This window comes from Haliotis cracherodii, unplaced genomic scaffold (genome assembly GCF_022045235.1).
Source record: "Haliotis cracherodii isolate W230 unplaced genomic scaffold, xgHalCrac1.p SCAF_12, whole genome shotgun sequence".
NCBI lineage: Eukaryota > Metazoa > Mollusca > Gastropoda > Lepetellida > Haliotidae > Haliotis > Haliotis cracherodii.
The window spans coordinates 37,983,722-38,004,818 of NW_027266267.1; the positions used below are offsets into that span (position 1 = coordinate 37,983,722).

At 37.6% G+C, this 21,097-nt stretch overlaps 1 long non-coding RNA gene and 1 pseudogene across 1 annotated transcript; both read left to right on the plus strand.

The window, feature by feature from the left end:
* Positions 1 to 5,012: 5,012 nt before the first annotated feature.
* On the plus strand, positions 5,013 to 20,282 carry LOC139458410 (uncharacterized; annotated as a pseudogene).
* Positions 14,667 to 17,239, plus strand: LOC139458415 (uncharacterized). The gene is made up of 3 exons (XR_011652668.1): positions 14,667 to 14,849; positions 15,990 to 16,068; positions 16,821 to 17,239. It is a non-coding gene; the product is annotated as an uncharacterized lncRNA (long non-coding RNA).
* Positions 20,283 to 21,097: the final 815 nt, after the last annotated feature.

The following is a 21,097-nucleotide window of genomic DNA, read 5'->3' on the forward strand; positions in this document are numbered from 1 at the left end:
TATTGATACCTGCTATAATTAACACTTTTGTTTCACGATAAACAAAGCAATGTTTGGAGGACTTCAGTAAAACATGCTGGGATGCCATTTTCCAGAGCCACGTGGGTTATTATCAGCAGTTTCAGAGTAATGCAGTGTGTGTGTTTCTTCACATGGCTCACTGTTTCCACTCACTGTTATATCGATCACCAAGGCTTATATCACAGGCTATTGTTGAGATATTTATAACTTCCTTATGCACTGTTATACAGTCAATGTGGTTATGCTTTTATGTATAATATTCCTTAAAGTACCATGGATGTATAATCTTTATACGACAGAAAGAGAAACACCAAGTCCTTGTAACACTGTAGAAAAGCGGAATGAAGGTGGTTCGATCCCAGACCGCGTTACGCAAAAATAAGTCCAAACAATTTTTGAATTAAACATTACGACTATGCCTGTCATTATTACATGGGTGAGTGTGTGAGGTTAAGGCCGCTTTTAGAAATATTCGTCCACAAAAAAATGAACTACACTCACTGTAAATTTCCAAATTTATCTGATTATTGGACGTGACGAGTGCACTCGCTGACCAGAATACTATCGCTTTGCAAAAATGTTATCAGGCACTTCATATATGCGAATATACTTGAATACCTAATGCATACAATAATAGGGGCGGTCGGGTAGCTAGTGGTTAAAGCGTTAGCTCGTCACGCTGAAGACCCGGGTTCGATTCCCGACATGGGCACAGTATGTGAAGCCCATTTCTGGTGTCCCTCGCCGTGATATTGCTGGAATATTGCCGAAAGCGGCGTAAAACCACACTCACTCTTAAAATAATAACAGCACAGCACAACTAATTAGAGTCCACAATGCCAGTCTTGGAATGATAGTCACTGATATTGAATTGGTTCAAACTGGTGAAGATAGCGGAAGGTCGGGGTCTCGATCCCCTGGCCGCGCCATATCCATAGATATTAAAATATGGTACTTGTTGTTACCCTGGCTTGCCCTCTGCATTAAGGGGCTAAAACAAGGACTGGTCGTCTTGGTGTCAGTATACTGTGTCTGGGTAGGGTAAACATGTTTCACTGCAGCATGGTGTATCAGTGGGCTAGCACTGTAACACCAGCATGAGTATCGTTTTTATTTCAATATGTGATGTAGCCGGGACTTAAATGTCCTCGTATGTTTCGAACACTGGTGGTGTCCACCTGTCGCGCTATAGCGGGGCATGGCATAAATATCACATTGAATTTGATACCAGGATATATATACACATGAAAGGATCTATTATCCTGATCACGTGGTTACACATTCATCTGTGGTCCCGATAAACACGAATGAACACAATATGTCGATTTTACAGACGATAACACGTCGCTCAAATCCATACAGAAAATGACAGATACGTAAATACAGTGTTGAATATTTAAAATGATTTAAAGTTGTTTTTTTCACTGGGGGGGGGGGGGGGGGGGGGGGGGGGCGGGTAAACAGAAAAAGGATAAAACACCTTGTTAAATATTCATTAATGTACCCACACTACACTGTATGTACATTATAAATTATATTAGAGTAGGATGTATACATTTTGTCTGTTCGTTTCTGACAATAACAGTGTTCATTTCATGAGTGAATGGAATGCAGACATTTCAAATGACTTTATGTTCAATATACGATATTATCAAATGCGAATTAGAACACCATCTGAAATTTGTATAATTTGATTTGACAATAAAAGTACTACTTTTTTGTACATCATGCAACTACCTGCTGATTGAAAAAGAATGAAAATTTAAAATAACCTATCTACATATGACAGAAAATATAAACTATGTAACAGATGATATCGGAGAGTAATTTCATAATATTTTTAGATGTTAATATTTCACAGAAGAAAGGTCAAGACAAACATACGGACAGATACCATTTATTAACAAAATCCAAATTTGGCTACTTGTCTTACAGTCGTATGTTACACTGATGACGGAGATGTTGTCTATTACAATGTGCACTGATGTCGGTGGTGGTGTATATTACAATAGACACGTATGACGGGGATGTTGTATATAACTATATGCACTGATGACGGGGGATGTTGTATATAACTATATGCACTGATGACGGGGATGTTGTATATAACTATATGCACTGATGACGGGGATGTTGTATATAACTATATGCACTGATGACGGGGATGTTGTATATAACTATATGTACTGATGACGGGGATGTTGTATATAACTATATGCACTGATGACGGGGATGTTGTAGATATCTATATGCACTGATGACGGGGATGTTGTATATTACAAGATACACTGATGATGGGGATGTTGTATATTACAAGATACACTGATGACGGGAATGTTTTATATTACAAGATACACTGACGACAGGGATGTTGTACATTACAAGATACACTGATGACAGGGGTAGTGCATATAACTATATGCACTTATGACGGGGATGTTACACATTACAATCTACACTGATGACGGGGATGCTTTATATTAATCTGCACTGATGACGGGTATGTTGTATATTATTATCTACACAGATGACGGGAATGTGGTATATTACAAGATAAACTGATGACAGGGATGGTGTATATAACTATATGCACTTATGGCGGGGATGTTACACATTACAATCTACACTGATGACGGGGATGTTGTATATTACTATATGCACTGATGACGGGAATGTTGTATATTACAAGATGGTGGATGGTGGATTCACTCCTTTTGACAGTCAGTTAAACACAACTCACGGACCCACTCGGTATAAAAGAAGCAGGATCCTCCAAATGTTGGAGCGCCCCGAACTGGTGTAATTAATGTCATGTTTGAGTAACTTCTGGGAAGCTGAAGTTACAATATTTGAGACGTTTTGGCTGATTTGAGAATAATCATCTAAGATGATCAGGTACACCCAAGATAATGTTGAGTTATGTTTTGAAACTGTGGTTACGTTATTAACAGAAGCTGGAGAAGAGACTGCAGCAGAACACGAAGGGGATGAGATTGAACTATTTTCATTGACATCTTTTTATGATGTATTTTGGATTCATGGTCATATATAGAGCAAGATTTTGATGAATAAACAATATTGCCGTAGCAGTTTGCACATTTCAAACTCATTTTTGCAAGCAGCTTTCAGCAACAGCTGAAGCATTGGGATGGGTTCGGCACATCTACCACCACTTCACTCACGTGTCTCCGTGCACATTAAACCAAGAGTGGACCATTTCGAAGTCGAGTGGCATTCTGTGTTCGGCTGGTTCGGCCCATGACAGATATGCTAAGAAACACAGAGTTCAGAGGTCCATGGGCCACGTCCTCCTTGCACGGGACAATAAATGTCATGAGGAAAAGGTGTTTGACTTTTTGGGAAATCCAACTTGCCAATGCACAGGACATTGCGTGATGAACAGTATGGAGGAAACAGGCGGATAGGGAAGTAGTGATGGAGTGTGTATTTACACAAAGATATGCGTTTAAATGCACTGAAAAGACCTATGATGTGCCTTGATACAGACCAGGATAAAATGCAGGTATATGTTGTGGGTTTTATAAACGGTTTATTAGTCGTACACATTTCGCACTGTTAGGATGCTAAGCGAGGTAAGTAGTTGACATTTGAGTCTACATTTAATAATATGTACTTAGCAATGTTTGGCATAAATGTATTGTACATAATCAAGCGAGTGAGTCAGTTGAGTTTTACGCCGCTTAAGCTTTAAACAATATTCAAGTCATATTACGGCGTTTCATGGGAAGAAAGTCCGATATGATGCTTTACCACTTTGGTGAAACCCACGAGCACGGGTATGGTGCTGACAAACCTGGAAACATAATCGGGGTGAACTGGGTTTCGAACCCGCAATCATAGGTGACTAGCATGCCAAAGGGAGGAAATTCTGCACAACATTTTCAAGAAACAATTTATCAAAAGAAGAGTATATCGCTACAATGCAAACAATGCTTGGTTAGAACAATAACAGAATAGAAACAATCACTATGTATTATAGTACTACGGTGAATAACAACAATGTTATTTCCTGTCACACCTAGGGACAATTTACACACCTATAACGTGGTATAAGGTGATGTCAATGTTCAAGCATCGACGGACACCAGCTGTACATTAATATAACCAACGAATTTTAGTGCAGAAGCAGACATTATGACAATAGCAACCATAAATATGCATTATAGTACTTAAGCTCATATTGTGAATCACAACATCCTTATTTCGTGTTATATCTAATTAACACAACTTCAAGCGTGGTTTGAGGTGGAATGTTTTAGCATCAACGGACATCAGCTGAACATTCCAAAAAATAAGTTTGGTAATACATCATGATAATACAACACATATTCGAATAAACCAATATATCAAGAATAAGCTTTTTGCATTCATGGTGTGTTAATAGTTACTTTATCTGCTGTTACCTAGCACAATTATTGACGGGCCACTTGTATAGTTTAGGAAGGAAAACCTATTTATGAATTTAATGCCATTGCTGAATGTATTATACAGTCAGTGTAGGGTGGTGAAGAGAAATGGGGTTTCACGTCGCGTCCAAGATTATTGCACTTCTATAGCGACGTGCATGCACATATGTGTGTGTGGTTGCTTGTACTAGTCCGGACTGATGTCGATTTATTGTGCTAGCTTCACTGATATACAATTTAACAGTTTAACAGGAATACCCCACTCAGACACAGTATACTCAGTCCAAGCCTACCAGTCCTCATTTTATCCAATTAATGCCGAGCGCAAGGCAGGGTAACAACAAATACCATCTTTTAACCTCTTTTGATATGATGCAGTTGGATTTATGAAGTTACATCATGTTTACACAGACTGCTAGAGAGACAGTATATCCCATCAGCGTACCTAAACCTAAACTTTAAAATATTCACAATGTTAACATGAGGTATGGCGTTCCATTCAACGTCAACGCCAAGATAGCGTTTGTCTTTGAGTAATGTTTTGTGATCTACAGGCTGCGACGGATGTCAAGTCAGTGGAATTATCAACAAGAGAGGATAATGAAACTGCTACTCAGTTTAGTTTGTCTTCTTCAAGGTTAGTTTGAGTTTCTTGTTTTAGTTTTATAGCGAGCGAGTGAGTTGTGTTTAACACCACTTTTAACAGTATTCCAGTCATATCACTGCGTGTCAACTTAATGTAGGAGGAAAGCCCCATGTGATGAAGGTGTTAGACGTGAAACCCACGAGTACGGGTATAGTGCTGAGAATCCTAGAAACATAATCGGGGCGAATCATAGGTTTCTAGCGTGCCCAAGGGACGCAACTCTGCACAACGAAATGCGGCGCCTTGGACGACTGGGCCGCCCGTGCCCCCTAGTTTTAATAGCAACACATGTATGCATGTGCCTTCGAACAAAATAGATAATTCATGATCAAGTTGATCTTGGATGACGTTGTTGTATAACCAGTGCGTGTCATTTTCAAACTCTTGCTGCGTGACATTACTTATTTAAATAAGGTTTTACTGGAAGCCGTTATTTTTGAGAGGGGAGTGTAGAGTGAGATATCACCATAGGTGTATCTGGGCAACGCAGAGAAACGCGATGGCCGAACGATCGCATCCAAAAGCGGGAGAGATATGACAATCGTCATTGGAAGAAAAGGTACAGGCAATCGACGTAAGGATTGTGAGAATATGCGGGAAATACCCACCCGTGCGTAAAATGGATTCTATTGAGGGAGTCATCATTATTAAAATACGGGTACAACGTTTTAAAGCTTGTACGTTTCATCATCATCCTTAAAGAGACTGTACATTATGTTGATATCTCATATAAGAAATATACGACTCGTGGTCGTTGTACAATAAACCACAGCAGGGAGAATGAACGTCACTTTTGTTTTTTTCTCCCTGCAGTGTTTTATTGTACGACTAACAACGCCCACTCGTCGCATATTTCTTAAATAAAGTAAACTACGGTTATAATGAGATCAAAGGGACCACTAATATTAGTATTATTGTACAGCATATAAACAGCAAATGGCCGGGACCCAAACTTCAGATCGTTATATCCGTCGGTTCATTATAAGCGTGCTCGTTATAAACGTTGTTTACTGTATAGTACATTATCAGAGGTTCTTATGTTACTGACGACTTGTTTTTTTCAACACAGGTGTCAGCTCACACAGGTTGGATTGCCCAACATTAGTGGAACTTGGTTCTTCAGCACGTTTAATTTACTTTGGGACACAGTCCAACAAGTCCTGAGATTCATGGACAAGGCCTGATGATGAATTAGCTAGCACTTGCAATCGTCTTGGCTGTGACGGCCTCGATGGCTATACAGTTTCGCGTAATTCTAGCCACAGTGAGCTAAACATACTGGAAGTAGGTGAGAAAGATATCGGCAATTGGACTTACAAGAGCCATAATGGATCACAGTGTACAGTGGAGGGTTACAGTGAGTAGCATTTGATTTCACAGAAAATATAAGTTTACTTTAAAAAAAGTGAGATCATGATGACATCTTCATAAACATCCGTATTATCGGGCGTTTCATCCCAATAAGCTGACCGGCTGTTGCATAACTGAAATAATCGTTGCATGATAGACCAGAGAAAACATCTTTGATGGCGTTGGTAGTCTCAGATTGAGGATTATGCTTGCATGTCCTAATGATGTTAATTATACATGGCTCTATGATGGCGCATCTTGTTCCAACCTTTATCTCAACATCTCTACTCCACAGCATAATGGAATGATAGTTGTTCGCATTTCCATATAAAAATTGAATCTATCAATAAGATATGATGAATGTTTTGTTAGTTTGTTGTTTAACGTCGCACTCAGCAATATTCCAGCTATATAACGGGGGTCTGTAACTAATCTGGTCTAGACCAGCCAAGCCAGTGATTTACATCATGAGCATCGATCTACGCAATTGAGATACGATGACATGCATCAATCAGATCAGTGGGCCTGACCACCCATTACCGTTAGTCGACTCTTACGACAAGCACAGTCGCATATTACGGCAAGCGTGGATTGTTGAAAATCTGTTCTTACCCGGATATTAACGGGTCCATATCAATGAATAGCCAAAGTTATCTGCAGGTAAAGTGAGTGAATGAGGTTGCCAAATGACGCTTTGAACAATATTTCAGGGTTTAGCTGGCATGCTGGCTTAATGATATTTGAACGTATTATTCAAGGAACATTCACAGCAAAAAAAGTGTAGGTTTCCGTCTTCCGGAAACCTTCCGGAAACCTTCCGGATACCTTCCCATTTTGGATCCGGGCCGGATACCTTCCGGAAACCTTCCGGAAACCTTCCAAAAAAAATGTCAAAATTTGGGGGGTGCATTTTGTTCACTTAAGTGTGAAACACATAAAAAAATTAACTTGAAAATACCAAGCAATTTGAAGGTTGTTGAAGGCATCTGGAAGGTTTCCTGAAGGTTTCCGGAAGGTATCCGGATGCAAATTTTCTTCATGACTTGCTTCTGGTAAATAATGTTAGCCTGTGCATTACAGGTACCTGTTGTAATATTCTGTGTTATTTTAATGGTAAATATCCTCCTTAAACATTTTTGGAGAAGAAAATTGTTCAATTTCATATTTTGTCCTTTTCGGATGTTAATGGTATTTAATGAACAAACATCAGTTCTTGTATAATGATATCCTTAAATTTCATGTCCAGACTTCCAGTTTGTACTGAGAAAAAGAAAAAGTTACAGGTACCTGTTGTAATATTCTGTGTTATTTTAATGGTAAATATCCTCTTCAAACTGAGATATGTGGGCATGCATTGTTCACAAGTTGTTTTGCGACATGGGTCCAATGTGTGAAGCTTATTGCTGGTGTCCGCCACCATGATATTGTTGCAATATTGCTAAAAGTGGCAAACCAGCATTCTCACTCAGAAAAAAATGGAAAGTCATGGGCTATGTGCTTTGGCATTTGGCCCTGGTGAGATTAACAGATTAGTTTGGAACGGTATCAGTACTTGTTATATCGGGACAGTGTAGTTTCATGGGAATATAAAACAGAATACAATTGTCCCAAATTGGTGCATAAGACTAATGGCATCCATAGAAAACACCTAAATAAAGTACAGAAAAAATATCAATGTCATTTGTCTACTAAGGTGGAACTACAACTTTTGTTAAGTATTTATAGTAGGAAAACATTAAGGGCATTAGTACATTTCATATTTGTTCAGCACCTATGTTATGGCTGATCAGTATTATATATCTTTATGCTAATGAAGCAAAACAAATCATGTTTTTGGAAAAAAATCTTATTTATTGATTATATGTCATTTCATTGGTACATATCACAAATTGAAATTTGATCAAGCAAGAAGAGGAACTAGCATAAAGTAACCAGTGGTGTTTGCAAGGCCTTACAGAACAGACGCTTCAATGCCATTTTCTAAATAAACAAATTAGTCAATTTTATTGAAGAAGAATATCTAAAGTCAATTATGTTTCTGCAGTAAACCACAAAAGTCATTCAGATTTGTATGGTCAGCATCGGTGTACACAACCTGGACATAGTCACAGTGCTTTGGCATAAATTCATTCAGACTTCATTATTGTCATAATAAAACCACCTACAGTCACACTGATGTGGCATTATTCATTCAGAATCATCACTTTCTGAGGTGAATCTGTTGGTTGTTATCAGGAGTACTGTTCATCTTCCGGCGAGTCCCTTGTCTGAATTGTGTGAGCAAGATCTTCTTAAATGTAGCTGGTGTCAGATTGTGAAATCCAGGTACCTGAAACATTTCATAACATCTTTAGAAACTTGTTAGTCAAAAGTTATGAAACACACACATATTTACAAATGTTTAAAGTTGTTTTCTCAAACAGTGAGGTATTGACAATTTATCTTGCAACTGATATTTAACCAATCTTTGAACATGTAAATAAGCCATTGCAAACAGAAAAGTGTTCAGAAAATACAAAAATGTATCCGGTCTTCTAAAACAATACCACACCTGAATTTTGCTTGAATGTTTGCGTTACATCAAAATGTAAGGAAGGGTAAACAAGACTATGCAAAACTAAGTTACATAGGTTCTTATACATAAATGCAACTATTCATAATTATCAAAACACATGTCATGTAAGTGATCTCAAAATACAACATAATGAGCGAGTGAGTTGATATAGTTTCATGCAGCTTGTTAGCAATATTCCAGCTATGGGCTTCACACATTGTACCCATGTGGTGAATTGAACCCGGGTTTCAGAGACTGTTTCACCCACTAGGCTACCCTTGCACACCAAATACAAAAGAAAGTATATTAGGAATTCAGACAATAGATATTCTCACCAAATTCATTAATTCATTAATGGAAGCTATATTGAAATTCAAATTTTGACAAATTAGGATGAGACTGTAGAAGCATTTATCTAAGTTATTATGGATATCAAATATCTACCGTTAATTGGTAGTCCATCATAGACAGTGATAAGAAATTCAACTGAAAAGTACAACCTGAACCATCAACTAAAAACTATGTATATTACATTAAAGGGGCCGGTCATGTATTACCGGTATGTTCTCATTCATTTTTGACACAACCCTCCCTGAAAGAAAATGCGAAGCACTTTATATTTTATTGTCCATTTTGTCAAAAGTCTCCCCTAGAGACTCTCACATTTTGGGGTGACCCTCCCTGTTTGTTCTGATCTGAATTCAAATATTCATGACTCATTATCATATTTTATCATTCATCCTATCTTTTTTGAAAATTAACTAAATGAAGATTAACAATAACATGCAAATCTGCCAAAATATTGGCTTGGCAAAGTTTAAATTAATCATAATTACTGTTATAAAGTTTTGGATCCATCGTCTGTTTCTAAATACAGTGAAACCCAACTTTGACTTGTGTGGCATTGTTGAATCATCTACCCAATGTTCTTTATGCATTGATATGCATCTGCACAGAGTGCTCAAAGTCTGTGTCTGACACATAGTGTGCTACAAGGGAGACATCAGTTTGTGTCTAGCCAAACTGTCTGATAATCTCAAGGGCTGCCTTGGTAGCATCAAGGGATGTAGCTAATCCTAAATAAACATAAAACAAGTGGCATCATCTCTTCTACAGAACACATGATCAAAGCCTGCCCCACCTTTGATGTTTATTACCTTGCTACTATAAAAACAGCTAATTAGCAAAATGAACTCAATGTCAACTCATTGTGGACTAGGGATTAACAGGGCAATTAGTGTCGGGTGGGTATTAGTACTTGCAATTGTCTGTTATTTACTTAATTGAGTAGTGACGGCTTAGTCAGTTGTGCCTTTACAACCACGCTGACTGCTATTCAACTTATCGAGTCAGTTTACTATGTAACATGCTTCTTGGGACCAAGGAAATGTATCTTGCTGGATAACATTTTTTTCTAATTTATCAGAGATAATAATAATGACATTTTTGATGTGCATTTCTTTGTTGTGTTCACTAGGATGATTAGTAGTGATGGTGTTTGAATTATTAGACACTATTTATTCCAAAAGAGGAATAGGGTTGGTGAAGAGGCAAAGCTTATTTGAACAACATATATATTGAAAACAGAAACTGTACAAAAAACAGATAACTGTATCTACAGTTGAAACTATCATGATGCAAATTTTGACTGAATAAAAGTCATATCTTTTCAAGACTCAGATCAGGTTGTAGTGATTGAAGGTCACATTAAACTTGCTAATTTCAAATCATTCATCCCACACTTATGATTTGGTATGTTGTTTTATGCCGCACTCAAGCAATATTCCGGCTATATGTAAATAATCGAGTCTGGACCAGACAGTCCAGTGATTGACATCATGAGCATCGACCCACACAATTGGGATCAATGACATGCATCAACCAAGTCACCGAGCCTGATCGCCACCTGATGGCGTTAGTCAACTCTTTAGACGAGCATTGTCGCCCGTTACGGAAAGTATTGGGTTACAAATATCCCTTGTAAAACCTTTCGACATGTTCAAATGACACATCGAAAGGCCATTGTGAAAAATTGCACCATGTTAGGATTCTTAAATACAGTTTCAGCTTGACATTGAGTACTTTAAACTTTAAAGTGAAAAATACATTCACAACAAGTGAGCTGTGTCTGCCAATCAGAGTCGGTGATTAAATTGGAGTAGGGGACTAATTTCGAAGGTAAACTTGTTTCAACGTTTAACAACTACATGCCTTTGTGTTTGTATGAGACGATGTGTGTTTAATTCCATATATTTTACTTCAAAGCATGTTATCACAATAAATTGAGTCGGGTATAGGATAAGTTGGAGTAGAGGCTAATTTCTATTGTAAACTTGTTTTAACATTTCACAATTATTATCTTTGCAAGTTATCAATCCTAGTTTAATTTCATTTATTTTACCAAGGTAAACAAAAAAATAAGGTGTCATTTTCATCAAGCAATAATCGCCGTTTTCGCTTTCGGCAAGTATTTCGCCAGTCAGTGCTGTTTTGCTAAGGTGTCGTTTCAGCTATAACCCGCTTATTGCACATTATTAGTTTCAATTTATATTTATAATCATTTTAACCACTGTAATAAGTAAAAAATGAAATAAAAGTATATAGAAAATAAACAAGCACTTGTTATAAAATGTGCATCCGCAGGCAATATTTATAAGATAATCCTGCATGTAGCTGTGGCCATCACACTGAAGATGCACTTCACTTCTTTCTCATATGTCCAAATTACAATGATTTAAGACAGAATATGTACTATTATGTTAAGGGATATGATCTAAATTCAATTCTATTAGGTAATCATGAAAGGACGTCAAAAATAAACTTAGAAATTCTTAAATGAGTAGAATACTACATTCAGCTATCCAATAGGTTTTGTGATTGTACATAGCATCTTAAATTTATAATACTATTCCTTGCCGTATATTGCAGTACACTATTACTACTAAAAATGCGACCTGACAGCGCCGACAACGTAGTTTCTATAATAAGAACATGTATATAATTGTATTCCTTGACTGTACTTTTGTCATATCATATTGTATTCTAATTCTGGAGCGGTATTCAAATATGTTTTTGCTTGTTTACCCATCCAGTTCACATATAAATGTTTAAAACAATATTTAGTAAACAAATAATTTAAACTCATGCAACAACATAGCGTGTGGAGACGATAGACCACTGAAAAGAACATATATATGCACATCCAACGACCCCTGACATCACAAGGCATTGTTTTGCCAGTGTGTCAGGCAACAGAATACTACGAATTACATCACAGGGTACTGTGACCTGTTTGAAAAGTTAGGTACTGTATTCTAAAGGTAGGCCCAAAATTCTAGACAATCCAGTGATTGATATTGTGAACATCAATCCACACTGTTAGATGGTCACTGTCAGATGCCATGAACCAGGTCACTGAGCCTGATCACCTGATCTATTTGGTTATCTCTTATGGGTGAGGCTAAAACGGCACCTCAGCAAAATGTCACTGATTTCTCCAACGAAAACAGCACCTTGATTTGGCAAAAAGGGCTACTAATTGTTGTCTGTTATCTGGAGAGACATGTTGATTCCTGGCCGAAATATATATAAATGAAATTTCTATAAAATTACTATTTATTTCCTACTTACTAAAATAAATATGACATATATAGTATACCTGTTGTCCAGTTTCTTGACATTTTAGCCAGACTGAGGTTCAGCTTGACATTGAGCTAATCTGAGTAAAGCTACTTAAAACTTCAAAGCATGTGATCTTTCAATGATAAGTTTAGTTGCACCTCCCAATCAGAATCATGAGTAAATTTGAGCAGAGGCTAATTTCTAACGTAAACTATTTTTAGGTGACTAACATTTAACAATTATTTGTGTTTGCAAGTTTAATTGCATTTATTTTACTTCAAAGAAATCAAAGCATATTATATTTTCACAATAAGTTCAGTTGCATCTCCAATTCAGAGTCGGCAAATAGATGCTAGTTTTTAATGTAAACCTTTTTGAACATTTCTCAGTTATTTGTGTTTACAAGTGACCATGCAAGTTTAATTTCATGTATTCGGGCATATTCAGACCCAAGGTAAAAAAAATAACAAGGTGCTGTTTTCACCAGGCAATAGTAGGCGAGGTACTATTTCCCTTTATAGTATAACCCTCTCTTACAACTAGCATAGGTTGATGGGGACCAATTCCAACCCGGAATCCCCAAATGAGTGGGTATGGTTTTACGCTGTTTTTAGCAATACCACAGCAAGGGACACCTGACATAGACTTCACACATTGTACCCATGACAAGAATCGAACCTTGGTCTTCAGCACTTCAACCAACAAAATTCAAAATTCCCAACATGATAAAGTTGTCATCACGGTATTCTTCAACAAGTTCAAGTGAAAATATCCATACCTTTCAAATGTCTTATCTTCCACTTCACAATGTTCACTGTTGCAAAACTCCTGTCATTTAATTTGTTCTTGATTATTCACACCTGCAAAAGTAAGTTAAGTCGGTACGGTATGAACTAAAAAAATGAGTCACTATAGAGTATCTAGATAAAGGAATATAAGTAAGCAAACATATTTCTACATCATATACATTAGCAAGGATTAACATAAGTTAGGTAGATTGCTTATCCTACAAAAATTAAATCACACATTTACTAACATATATAAAACAGAATAAGTGGCTTACAGAAGATCAATAACTTTAATACGTGATCAATATTATTAACATATTCCTTACCTGAATCAGAGACCATATAACAGTCTATGTATTATGGTCTCTGTCTGAATATGTCACATCTTCAGCTCCCTGCAATCGAGGTTGTGAAACATTTCTGCTGTAGGAATATTACATCCGCTGGGATATTCCTTGTCACACTGCCTGGCATGGTAGGCAAACGCATATTCCATACACCACATAGGTATACTTCCTAATACACACTGTCGAAATCCCCGCGGCTCCCAATATGGCCTGTATGAACTGTAATCGGCCAACCTCGTCTCTTTCCGTAACTGCTGCAGAAATGACCGCTCGTCATTCGTGACCAACTCGTGTTATTCCGGGACAAGCAAGTCTACCCATAATTCCCTGTATGGCCGAGGGCGCCATTTTGGAACACAAATGTAAACAAACACTCAAACCTCGTGTAATCGATGTACACCGTGATGCTTGATTGCGATATGCTTACCTCGTGTATCGATACATTGTTCTCAATCACCTTTAACTCGGAAATCCCGGTCGAAATCCACCTGAGCCATCCACAACAAGGACGTCAAGTATTTCGAAAACTCTATTGACAGCCGAAGGAAGGAAGAGCAGCTTGCAGATGCCAGGTACGTAGCAGGGCTTCGAGACATAATGTTCCATGATTTCTATACAGAGATCTTATGGAATGGATTGATTTAGATATTTTCCTGATCTCCATGTTACTACTGTAAACGTCAAGGGCCTTTTAGTTTTGTTGTTTTCGGAAACCCTTTGTTATTATTATGATCAAGTGTTTGTTGTGACATGGTATTTCTATTTGGGCTTGCATAAGAGCTACAGGTGCAGGACTTTTAAGGGTCGTGTCCTTATTCTCAACATAACGCTGGGATTTGATGATGAGGGTTAGTTACCAAGGGTATAAATCTGGCAAAGTGCATGTCAAACAAAACGTGGCATTCAATTCCAATCATGTGTTGCCACCTGAAAGTGAGATATGGATTACAATGAATAATGACAGCTTATCAATCTTTAACAAATTCACACTGAAACATTGAAAGGATAAAGACAAGTTAGTTGTTTTCTGTTTCAGCATGTTCAGGGTTTGTGGGCAGGTTCACAGACATCCTCAGGGAGGATACCAAGTATTGAGTGAGTATTTTTGTTTGTGATAAATACAAACTACATGTATTCATCATGGTATATTTCAATGTAATGTGAAACATCACACTCACAATAGTCCAGCTCTGTGATGGCAGCCTGTAAATAATTGAACATGGACCAGGCAATCTAGTGATTGTTATTTTCAGCAAAGATCCATGCCCTCAGAGTATGATGACAACCTAGTCTGACCACTCAATTCATTAGTTGGTTAGTGTTTGCAGCGGTAGAAACTAACACTTTCAGTCCACTAGTCCTAAAATGATAGCATATAGGAAAACCTTTAAAATGTCAAAATGACTAGTGCCAATTTCTAACCCTGGTGTTTGGATGTTGTGTTTGTGTGTATGAGTGTATTTAGGTTGGTTTGTTGTTTAACGCCGCACTCAGCTATATGACGGCGGTCTGTAAATAATCGAGTCTGGACCAGACAACCCAGTGATTCATATCATGAGCATCGAGCCACGGAATTTAGATCAATGACATGCATCAACCAAGTCAGAGAGTCTGACCACCCTATCCGTTAGTCACCTTTTACGACAAGCATAATGGCCTTTTACAGCAAGCATGGGTTGCTGAAGACCTAGTCTACCCCGGAATCTTCACGGGTCGAGTGTATTTAACTTAAATCATGAATCTTATACTTGTTTCTCTGTGCTTTTACAATGTTACCCACATTTTCTCGGGAATAATAAAGTATTCTCTTATTTATATCATTTCTGAACAACGTGTCATATCAAGGTTAGATCTCTGTCAAAACAGTGCCATGGAAAAGCCAAACAAATAGCCTAGAAATAAAAGTAAATACTGCATTGCATTAATCTGCATTTCAAGAAAATGTGGCAATAATTCATGGAATGATATTCACCTCGGTGAGGATCTCTCTGCATTGTCGAACAAGTTATTTCCTATGTAATGTATGTGTTGAATGACCCTGACTTTGTTGTCAAAATATTGTTTTAACATTTGTTAAATATGGGGATAAATGTCATCTCTGAATGTTTGACATGAATTATTATGATTAGGGTAGTTCTAAGTCGGAATCACAACTGGGGTCTTTTCATTTGAATCAAATGTACAACATGTACAGTTTGGACATTTCTGTGATGTGAATGCTACTTATGTTTGTAGAATGTCCGGATGAATAAAAGAGACAGTCATCCGTGCAGCATCAATGCAAAGAAAGACCATAGAAGAGCAACAGTGAGTGGTAAATATTTTGAAATAATTCTGTTTGGTTCATATGGTTATTTTGCAAATGTGTCTTCAGTTTGTTCCTTATCGCTGTAGGCACGGATGTCCTATTATCTAAGGCACTACAATTTTCTGTGCAGAGTTGCATCTCTACGGCTTAGCAGAAACCTATAGTCATGGGTTCAAATCCTGGTTCTCCCCGATTATGTTGCTAGGTTTGTCAGCATTATACACATACTCGTGGGATTCATCAAAGACCTGCATCACTTAGGACTTTCTTCCCACATCAAACTAACATGCGGTGATATATCTGGAATACTGTTCAAAGCAGTGTTAAAGCCAAATCATTTATTTAACACTGCATCCAGCAATAGTTTGGCTATATGACAAGGATTGTGAATATATATTTTTCCATGTTGATGAGTCGAAACAGTCACTAAATGACATCTCTTAAAAAGATTCCCAGCTTTCCAAGCCTAATTAATAGATAAGGTTGTGATTGAGTAGGCTCATTGATCACATGTAATCATACCACAGTGATGTGGGATATTGTCCATAATAGTTATCATCGATTTGTCTGGACCGAGTTCATAACATTAGTCACTGGTTTGTCTGGTTGAGATTTGAGATGTGATTATCTTAAATGTTTAGCATATAACAAGACTCACATATGTGAGACAACTTGAGTGATTTTGCTGCCTTCTATCTGTAAGTACATGTGGCAACAATTCTTTTTGATTGCTAAAATCCTTTTACATAATGCTGCAGAAACTGAAGTCCTGCTTGAGATCCCTGGATGAGTACTCCAGGTTGACAGTCTGGAAGGACCAGACAAGGGAGTCCTAAACAGAGGCTGCACCCCTTCAGATATCAGAGGTGATTTGCAGACAGCGATGATGAGGGTCCTGTTATTTCAATGGAGGCCGACTGAGAAATTGTATGCCAAATGGTACTGGGACACACAAAGGCTGGTCTGGCTAATGTGAGAAGACCAACCAATGCCAAGCTGGTGTGGAATTCTTCCAGGACATTCAGGAAATTCTTGTAAACACTTGAAAGGAATGATAAATGGGACTTATTGTCTTTAAATGTGGACCCAAACACCAAATGGAAAGTTCACAATTCTACTAACACAATGCAGCAGAGATAGAGTGTAACTGGTATCCCCTCATCCTGGTTCCTGTTCATCCATGTCAATATAGAAAGAAAAGGAGGATTGAGGAAAAGTAAGTTATCTGAACTGGTGAACTTAATCCGTAGGTACTGTCAAGCGAACAGTTATCACACTCTGTTATGAGTATTGAAGAATAGGATGAAATTGCATACTGCAGGAACCATCATGTGAACACTGTTCAATGTGCGATATACTATAGGCATATGAATAAAAGAAATTGATAATTTGATTGTTGCTTATGTTTCATTTGCCAGGTGTGTAAATGGGGATGTTTCATGATTTTGCCTCAGTTTAATAGCCACACTTATCTTATGAAACCATTGCTTGGGCATCTCAAGATAAATAACACATGTTTCCTTTGCTCTGAAAACGTCTGATGACACATTGATCTGTTATGTCAAAGGTTAAAGTCACAACAAGACAAAAAGTTTGTTTGTGGTCTAACTCTTCCTTTGGGCAGGGGTCGAAGTTGGAAAAAGGTCGTGTGTGATCTATATATACTACATTTTCCCTTAAATTGCCTTTTCTACAGAAGTCTTAGTAACTCTTATACATATACTGGTTACATTACTTCCATATTTTGGTCAATGATATGTTGAATTCTACCAAAGGACTGCATATTTGGTTTATGTGCTGGATAGCTCTTTGAAATGTTTTTGAAATATTTATCACTGATATTGAAGGTCAAATTCACACTCAAAAGTGATAACTCATGAGGGGTTGAAGTGTAAGATCAAGGCAACAGTGAAGGGGTCGTTCATAAAGTATTTTTGCAATTATAACTAAAATGCCTATTTCTGGAGATATTTGTGAAGTATTAAGCACATCGTTGTTATTTTATTTGAATACACATATATGTGCAGTGGTTACAACTCCAGAGTCAAATTAACTGTCAATCCCTTTTAATATAATAATTCACAGTAACTGAGGAAGAGCTTACTGTAGTACCATAAAACTAGGGTGAGGCAAATGTCAATGAAGTTAGTATTTTGGATATAACAAGTACATGTACCGTTACAAATAGTCTTATTATCATCTCACTAGGACCAAAGGCCCAAGTGAGCACATTGTCAATGACTTTTTCTTTTTCTCAGTACAAACTGGAAGTCTGGACATAAAATTTAAGGATATCATTATACAAGAACTGATGTTTGTTCATTAAATACCATTAACACCCGAAAAGGACAAAATATGAAATTGAACAATTTTCTTCTCCAAAAATGTTTAAGGAGGATATTTACCATTAAAATAACACATAATATTACAACAGGTACCTGTAATGCACAGGCTAACATTATTTACCAGAAGCAAGTCATGAAGAAAATTTGCATCCGGATACCTTCCGGAAACCTTCCGGAAACCTTCCAGATGCCTTCAACAACCTTCAAATTGCTTGGTATTTTCAAGTTAATTTTTTTATGTGTTTCACACTTAAGTGAACAAAATGCACCCCCCAAATTTTGACATTTTTTTTGGAAGGTTTCCGGAAGGTTTCCGGAAGGTATCCGGGCCGGATCCAAAATGGGAAGGTATCCGGAAGGTTTCCGGAAGACGGAAACCTACACTTTTTTTGCTGTGATTAATTAAAATTTAATGACCATGACAATGGCACATATATAATGTGATATATGTATAGGACAACATCTAACTCAATGAAACTGTCTTGTCTAGTGAAACTATCACCTCCACGAGTATTCTTTATTCACCGTGCAGGAACTCCATCATGCAACATCACCAATGATAATGATGCTGACATGCTTGCACTGAATGATCAACTGGTTCTTTCGGTGAACATAGCTGACTATTACTGTTCTCGGAGTTCAAGCTTCACACTACAAATCGGGGATGTAACAGAGACATCGTTTGGCACTGATGGACATATAACGGACAAGACATTTGTCGTCAACTTAAATGTTACGGAAAGACATTTCGGATCTGTGAAGCTGGTTTTTCTATGTCTCAGTAAACACATTCCTTTGACGTGCACGTGTTTAAGAGAAATTGTTCACAGTAAGTATGAAAATGTTTTGTACATATTTACCTCCTGTCGTCCTAGTTGTCGTTATTATTACTGATGACAGGAAGAGATCAAATAGATTCCATCAGTCTCCAGCACAAGTGTGCTTGTCGTAAGAGGCGATTTAATTGGATTGTGGACTAACTCGGTGACTGATCTGATTGTTCGTCACCATGAAGTCATCATTTACAGGCTGTCATGGCATAGCTTGAATAATACTGTAAAGTAACTGAAGCATTTACAGCAAATTCAACTAACAGCAACTAAAAGATTGCAGAATTCAGTCAACATATACTAACATAAGCTACTGTTACTGTCTATTGCTTGGACATCCTTGTATGTATGTGGGGCGGTTGGGTAGTCTAGTAGTTAAAGCGTTTGCTCGTCACGCTGAAGACCCGGGTTCGATTCCCGACATGGGTACTATGTGTGAAGCCCATTTCTGGTGTCCCCCGCCGTGATATTGCTGGAATATTGCTAAAAGCGGCGTAAAACCATACTCAATCACTCACTGTATGTATGTAATAGCAAGTTCAGTATTATAGTGTAAATTCTAGTTTGCATATATGAAGCGTTCGGTATTGAATGAAATATATTGTTCTAGGTAAGGCGATATTGCAATTGTTTGCTAACACACTTCACACTTTCAGAATAGCAGATGGAAGAAGTGACGGCAGATCTAAGAATCAGGGCAAGCACTAGTATTGGGGCCATGGTAGGCGCTGTCGTTGCAGGAAGCGTGGCTATCACAATCATCTTCGTGCTGGTGGTCGTTCTGGTGAAGATGAAACAATCAAAACGGTCACAGCAGCCAGAAACACAGAGTGATAGAAATGTGTACGATTCTCCTAATGACGTTCATGGACGAACGGATGAAACAGATGGACATGAATACACCACTTTGAACCGAACTCCTGTTGAGGGAGACAATATCTATAATGTCATATCCACTTAAGTACACTGTGTAAATATACACGTATCCAAACACCATGACGGTATTTACTGTTGGCCTCTAAAGTCAAAGGGATAATGGAGTTAGTTTTGGTAACCATAACTCTGTGCCGCTCCCAATAAACGATTTTTATGTTGACTGTCTCTCCGTGTTTTCATAATAGATTTGCGATTTTAAAGGTTTTCCCTTCTTCACATAATTATTTTCTCAAACCAACGAGTTGTTATTTGGACCTTAAGTATCATTGTTTCTGTCACATTTATAAGTTTGTGTAAATTAGATATAAATTATGTCCTTCATACACTTATTAACGTCAATTTTGCGGTCGTGTGACCGACCGCTCGTCCAATGGAAAAGCTGTTTATCATGTAAACTTGATCGTTGCTCACAATATTAATCACTGGATTGTCTGGTCCAGGCTCAAATATTTACACGCAGCCGTCATGTAGATGAAAAAATAGCTGAGTTCAACCAAAAGACAACATTGTAAAACATACGTCACATCAGTATTACGTCATTGTTAAGTGTATATCATATTATTATGTAAAGTTACATTAGAACTACGTCATTGTAAAATATACGCCATATCGGTACTACGTCACTGTACAGTATCATAAAATAATGTGATGTCAGTAATATGTCAATATGTAGGACCATGAATTGACTTTCTGTAGTACTAACTGTATATACTATTATAAGATAAACTTTGTTACTGTTATCGTTATTATTCAAGAAGTCAAAATAAGCCTACCCACCACACCTTATCAAGCGCCATGGTGCTGAAGTTATGTGACTATCAAAAGGGCCTATTGTGACGGTGTATTTGGGCGTTACGGTGTTAATTCCTTTTCACGATTTACCCCGTTATACTGCCAAGTGTATATGAATGAAATGCGGAGTTT